This window comes from Lactuca serriola, chromosome 8 (genome assembly GCF_051521515.1).
Source record: "Lactuca serriola cultivar US96UC23 chromosome 8, Lser_US96UC23_V15, whole genome shotgun sequence".
In the NCBI taxonomy this organism is placed as follows: domain Eukaryota; kingdom Viridiplantae; phylum Streptophyta; class Magnoliopsida; order Asterales; family Asteraceae; genus Lactuca; species Lactuca serriola.
The window spans coordinates 11255212-11262200 of record NC_136415.1 but is presented as its reverse complement, the minus strand read 5'-3'; the positions used below and the strand labels follow the sequence as shown (position 1 = coordinate 11262200).

The 6989-nt window shown below is 30.7% G+C and overlaps 1 long non-coding RNA gene across 1 annotated transcript; it reads left to right on the top strand.

The window, feature by feature from the left end:
- Positions 1-234: 234 nt before the first annotated feature.
- On the top strand, positions 235-2761 carry LOC145069095 (uncharacterized). The gene is made up of 2 exons (XR_013689270.1): positions 235-667; positions 817-2761. It is a non-coding gene; the product is annotated as an uncharacterized LOC145069095 (long non-coding RNA).
- Positions 2762-6989: the final 4228 nt, after the last annotated feature.

Sequence of the window (6989 nt, the reverse complement as noted above, 5' to 3'; positions counted from 1 at the left end):
AAAGGTACAAGCCCTTATTGCTTTATGTACAATGATTTTATGCATTACCAAATCATAGATCTTAGTTTGGTCAACATCTGAAAATTAAGTTGTACAGGCCCTTATGTAATATGTACAATAAGTTTATGCGAATAAGAAATCCGGTCAAAATTTTGAAAAAGTCAAAGCTAAGAACTAGTCATCTCTTAAATATATTATCTCAAGCTGAACAAACTCTTGAATCAGTCAAAATTGAATATGTATTTCCAATTGAATCAGACAACAGGAGATACACTTTATATTGCATCTCATCTCTCATTTCAGTGAACATGGTGTTGCCTTCAACCACTTACCATCGTCGTCTTTCTAAAAAAAATCGTAAACTCGATCACCACGCTGCCATCCTTCATCTTCTATAAAAAAATCACCATAAACCCTAGATGTCATCGCCTTCTTCGCTACCAGGTACCTCTACTGCTTCAACGATCTCACAGTCTTCCAACCACCACCTTCATCGTCGCCACCGCTACACCATTGGTAACTCAAGTTTGTTTCTTTCTCCCCTATGTCTTCTTCCTTATAATCGTCTTCCTACTCTGCATATCCATTGCAGTACCTTAGATTTAAAAGCCGAACAACTGCTACACCACCACCACTCCGTTTTTGTCACTTTCTCATCATCGTGTAGGTATGTAAAATCATCTAATATCCCCTGATTCATTAGAAGCACTCACCCTCTTCATCTTTCTTTTCCTTATTCATGTTTTATTTTGACATTGCTATCTAATTTCTATGTTTGATTTCCCCAAACTGATTTGAGTTTCATTTTCATTTTAGAATCCGAACAGCTACAAGATGTTAAAAGCAACTGTGAAATTGTAGGATCGATCTTCATATGCATCATGTATGAAAAAGTTCAAATTCTTGATATTTTACATGTTATTTTTGTATTTTATATTTGATCTTTATTGAAGAACCGGTACATATGTGTCCAATTTATAAATGCAAAGAAACTGTTTGATAAAATGTCTGAAATAGAATTTAGAAAAAATAGAGTTTCTGGAAGAGTTGATATAAAGTTGTGATGATTTAATCATATTTTCTCTTCTTTTTTTTACCTGGAGTTCTAGAAACCTGACCATTTTTGTTTTGAGATAATTTAACATTTTGAACACTTCTTTTGCATAACAGGATTGGATTGGAATTCTTTTGTATGAAATTTGGTGTAAGGATTTAAATATGTGTTTTTAATGACTCTTTTTAGGAGAAAAAATCAAATCTTGGATCATTATTTTGCTATTCTGGAGCCTATGAAATATCCCGCTCAAGCTTGTGGATAGACCTACTGGAAGTCACAATCCTTAAAAGAAAACTGGTTTATTATTCACAATTTGTTGTCAATTTATTCAGAGTACATATAATCATACTCTTTTGGCTTTCTCAACCGCAAATCGTGATAACAATAGCCAAACTATCACATCTTTCTCTACAAATATAAATAAATAGATTCATGTTTCAATTAAGAGTATATAAAGTTTACACCGACCAAAATCTTTATCGTATCCTTGGCCTTTTTTATGAACATTAACTAACCAAAATGAATAGGGACATCACAAGGAGCAACATACTCGAAAAACCTGCCTTTTTCCTTTGTTTTGTAGCTCTAACCTCAGACATCATTTCTGTTTTGGGTTTTAGAAGTCGAAAACGTCACCATTTGATCTTGATTTTGTTCCCTTTGCCTTTTGATTTTGCATGCATAAGCTTATAATGATTCGATCTTGATTTAGTTAGTTGTTTTTGAAGTAACAGGACGGCCCTGCCTTCCATCCCATCCATGAAGGTTAGAGAATAAATTTCTTCAAAAAACTACAAAATAAAATTTTATTATAATGTTTATGGTTGTCAATGAGCTTTTATTATCCAAAAACTCATGTTAGTCATCCAAAAGAAGGTGCATTTTCATTTGTCGAAGAACCCAATTAACTAATCTATACCATTTCTAATCATACAAAGTCCAATGATGTAAAACATATTTGGAATTGAGGTATGTATCTATTGTTGATGTTTTTTCTGTTTTTTATTGCATTAAAGTTGATGTGTATTTCAGATGGTAATGGTTGAACATACGTTATGGGTTTTGACTTAAAGTAGGATGTTATAAAATAAACAAATGATGTCATTAACATTTTTAAGCTTTTGAATATGTGAAACAAAGTAATTGCAAAGCATTGGAGACAATGTGAAATCATGTGTATAACTTTGGGGTTTTGTTAGAATATGTGATGGGAAAAAGACAAACGCATCCAACTTTTATGAAACGGGAATAAAATGTCGTTGGTTAGGTATGCATTTATGTTTATTGACTAAAGGATTGGACAAATTGGTGATTTCTATCATTTATTTTGTGATTTTGAACAATAATATTGCTTTTATCTGTAATCCCAGGTAGGTTCATGATTTCTAATATTTCTTTTTCGTGTTTGTTATAGGTTACGGTACAAAATTTGAGTGGGTTGTGATTATGTGTACATTGCTATTACAGGCAGTGTCTATCATCATTTACCTTTAATACCATTGTACTTATATTGTATACCTATAATAGCAACATATTTAGATTTGTTTACCAAAATAGTAATCAATCTTTTTATCCATAATTGCATAGTAGTTATATTTTTTATTACATGTAAAGGCGTTGCAGTGATATTTTATTTGCTGATAACAATAATGTACAATAATGTACGGCCACTGATCTAATATTTTTAAGAAATGTGTTAGTTTACTTTTATTTTGTTTGGTATCGGTTTTTAATGATGAATGACCACTTGGAGGAAACTCCGACAGTTTGTTAATATTAATCTGCTTCATATTCTTTTCAATCTTGGTTCATTATTATTAATCATTTGGTTATTAATAATCAGGTGAAACCATTAGTGTGCAACTGTGTATACTTTATGATCTAAGTAGGGCACTTGTGGTAAGAGGTGGAATCCCTAACAATACATTACCTTTGTTTTTATATTAACACGATATAATTTAAAAAATATATGAAACTGAGCCTTGTCCGTTCTTTTTAAGAAAAATGGCTTTATTTTTTTGTTTATTGGTTTAAAATAAAATAAGAGATGAATCATGTATAATAATGAAAAATATAAAAATGTGTATTTGTTAATTTGACGATGTTCTCATTCCTTACTTAATAATATGTGGCACTTTTGAAGTTTCTATGGAACACAACAAATGATCGTATAGAGAGCATCCAACTTATCTAAATGTAACTTTATCTTTGAACAAACTATTCAATGACATTAAATGAAAAAAACTTAAAATTAATTATTTTTGATATTACTATTAACTAAAATATTATTCATACACGAGAGTTTTGATTATTTTCTTTATGTTAAATTGTGGCTGTTAGTTTTCTTAAAAGAAATATTATTCATATTCTAGTATATATATATATATATATATATATATATATATATATATATATATATATATATATATATATATATATATATATATATATATATATATATATAGAGAGAGAGAGAGAGAGAGAGAGAGATTATTTATATATAATGAGATTATATCATCGTATATAATGAAAACAATATTTATTAATACATCTCCATATTGATTATAATTACAACTTTTTTTTGAACCGGCAATCTAATCTACTCCTAAGCTAACAACACATATTTCACCTATGTCCACGACGGGACTTGAACCCTCGACCTCAAAGAGGGAGGGCATCACCTGATACCGCTGGGCTACAAGCCCTTTGAGTAACACACTTTATATTAGATATCGATTGTCTTTCTTATAAGATTAAGAAATAACTTAAATCGGATACTTTGGTTATAACCTGGAAATTTTTTCCTGTCCGACATATTTATATTATATATCCATTGTCTTTCTTATGATATTTTTATATAATAATTTTTGAAAATTGATCCCCATATTCTACCCACTCTACTTTAAGTAATTAATATATTAAATTATTAAATTGTGAAGGTAAGGAAGTATTTGTATAATTCCTGCAAACTACGGAAGAATCCCGCGTTGCGGGTGTTGGAGTTGCGAAGGTTGGAGGGTATTTCATAGTCTTATTAAAAAACAGGGAAATAGCAACAAACTTTACAATGTTTTACATAGACCTATATAAGTAATTAAGCACAAAACAGGAAATAGCAACAAATTTTACAATGTTTTTACATAGACCTATATAAGGGACCAACGTATGAAAATATGACTTCTTTGGTAGAACAAAAAATAGTAGCACAAAGTTTGGATTAAACGTCAACAAAGCAGAAATGTATACAGAGTTTATAGTTCATCATTACGACTTTAGCTTGTATGTTTCAAATAACAAATAACAATAAGCAAGGAGGACGCACCCTCACCCTCATATGTGTTATCTAGAATAGATTATGGACACTATATCTCTCCATGAGTTGTATAAACAATATAATTAATCAGATGCTTCTTGTTCAAAAACATAAAAATCAAATAGGTTGTAACACAAATTAGCATCAACCCTTAACCATTATTAGTAGTACAATGGGATGCTATTACTCTTAACTATGGATGGCAATAACCCCCTCATTAGATGGAACTTTCAAAACTGGCACGTAAAATTGGATTCTCTAATTTTTGCAATAATATTCCAAGGCAAGGGAAACCTGAAACAATGTATATTTCTTTCATCATATCAGATATTTACCTCTACGAATAGTAAATGTAACTAACTAATAACAACATATGAATATGTTTGATTCACATACTCAATGTTCTCAACATCATCATACATGTACACCTAAGAATACAAATCTCTCTCTCTCTCTCTCCCTCCTCTCCCTCTCCCTCTCCCTCTCATTTGACAGATCTATTTGCAATTTCACTAATTAGAATCAAAGCCATGTTGTGAAGTCAACGAATGAAATAAAATGGATCAATGGGATATGTAGTTTACCTCTACAAAGGCTAAATCAGGGGGTATAGGAGGAATTTCCAGGTCGATTTCAACAATGGGTCCATACTGTATGCAATAAAACAAAGGGTAAATGGCACAAAAAACACTCTTTTTACACAGAAATTCGATTTTGACACCGTGTTTTTTTTGTGTCAATTTTGACACTATGTTTTCCAATTTGTTACAATTCTGACCACTTGACCGATTAACCAGGTTACATGTTGATGTGGCATGATGACGTGTCAGTTTTGATGACGTGGCATGCTGACATGATACACTGACGTGTCAAAATTGATTTTTTTCCACAAAAAACACTAAGTTTTCACATTTTTTTGATTTTGACACTAAGTTTAATTCTTTATTTCAATTTTGACACTATGTTTTTTTTGTTCCAATCGAACATCATTTATCAAATTTTGTTCAATTTTGTCTATTTTTCATTTGAAACCGTATAAATATATTTTTTTAATTACATTTTAAACCGTATAAACATATTTTTTTCGTTTAAAAACCACATTTTTATTTAAATACAAAGTGTTTTTTTTCTTACATATCTATTTAACAGACAAGCTTAATATAATAAGAATTACTTTTATTAGAACATTGAATTAAATGTAAGAAAAAAACACCTTGTATTTAAATAAAAATGTGGTTTTAAACGAAAAAGTTATGTTTATACGGTTTAAAATGTAATAAAAATATATATATTTATACAGTTCCAAATGGAAAATAGACGAAATTGAACAAAATTTGATGAATGATGTTCGATTGGAACAAAAAAAAACATAGTGTCAAAATTGAAATAAAAAATTAAACTTAGTGTCAAAATCGAAAAAATGTGAAAACTTAGTGTTTTTTGTGGAAAAAAAAACAATTTTGACATGTCAGCTTATCATGTCAGCATGCCACGTCATCAAAACTGACACGTCATCATGCCACGTCAGTATGTAACCTGGTTAACCGGTCAAATGGTCAGAATTGTAACAAATTGGAAAATATAGTGTCAAAATTCACACAAAAAAACACGGTGTCAAAATCGAATTTATGTGTAAAAAAAAGTGTTTTTTGTGCCATTTACCCATACAGAAGTAATTTAAAAATGGGAAATATCTTACTTTTAGAGTAAAAAATGTGTTATAAAGGGATGTCAGATTGAACCTTGCAATTGAAGAACCATAATGATCCCAAAATATTATAGAAAAGTTACCTTTTTAATTGTATTATCCCATATCTGCAGTACAGATAGTGAAAGTGAGGAGATTAGGTTCCATATCTATCCATGGAGTGTGCATGTGACATACATACAGAAATCATGGTTACATTTTCGCTCCCAAATCCTTGATAACAGGTGATAAAGATGTAAAATACATACAAATATTGGCATTGGAGTGTCTATCTTTCCATTTAAATGAAAGTTTGTGTGTGGACTTTTCACAAACTGTAACGCATGTAGATCCGGGCTAGTCAATTTAGAGGCAATAGGGGTCGAAAATGACTTTTCGACAAAAGATTATTAAGAATAAATAATCTCAACCAAGTTTTAGTATATGTTACAAGGTTTCCGTACATATAAAGAGTGTCGAAATCCGAGTTATAACGAAGAAGTTATGACCCGTCGAAGTTTCGCGACAGAACCGACACGATACCGGGAGGCGTAAATACTGAATTTACGATAGAGCGAGATTTAGCCTTAGCAATCTAAATGAAATTCGTAGTATATGTTAAACCGATAGTGTGCATAAAAAGAACATCCAAATTTGACTTCGTATGAGGAAGTTATGATTTTTCTAAGCTTTAGCATAGCAGTACACAACCCGAAATCTGAATTTTAGAACGGTCGATTTTTAGTAGGCCTGTCAAATCGGGTCATCATGTCGTATTTTTGTCTGACACGACACGACACGACAATGTTTTTTGTAACACGAAAACGACACGACACGATGTCGTGTTTTTTTCACTAACACGAAAATTGACCAATTAAAAAACGACAACACGACACGAAACGACAAAGATAATATTAAATAACTATTATTTT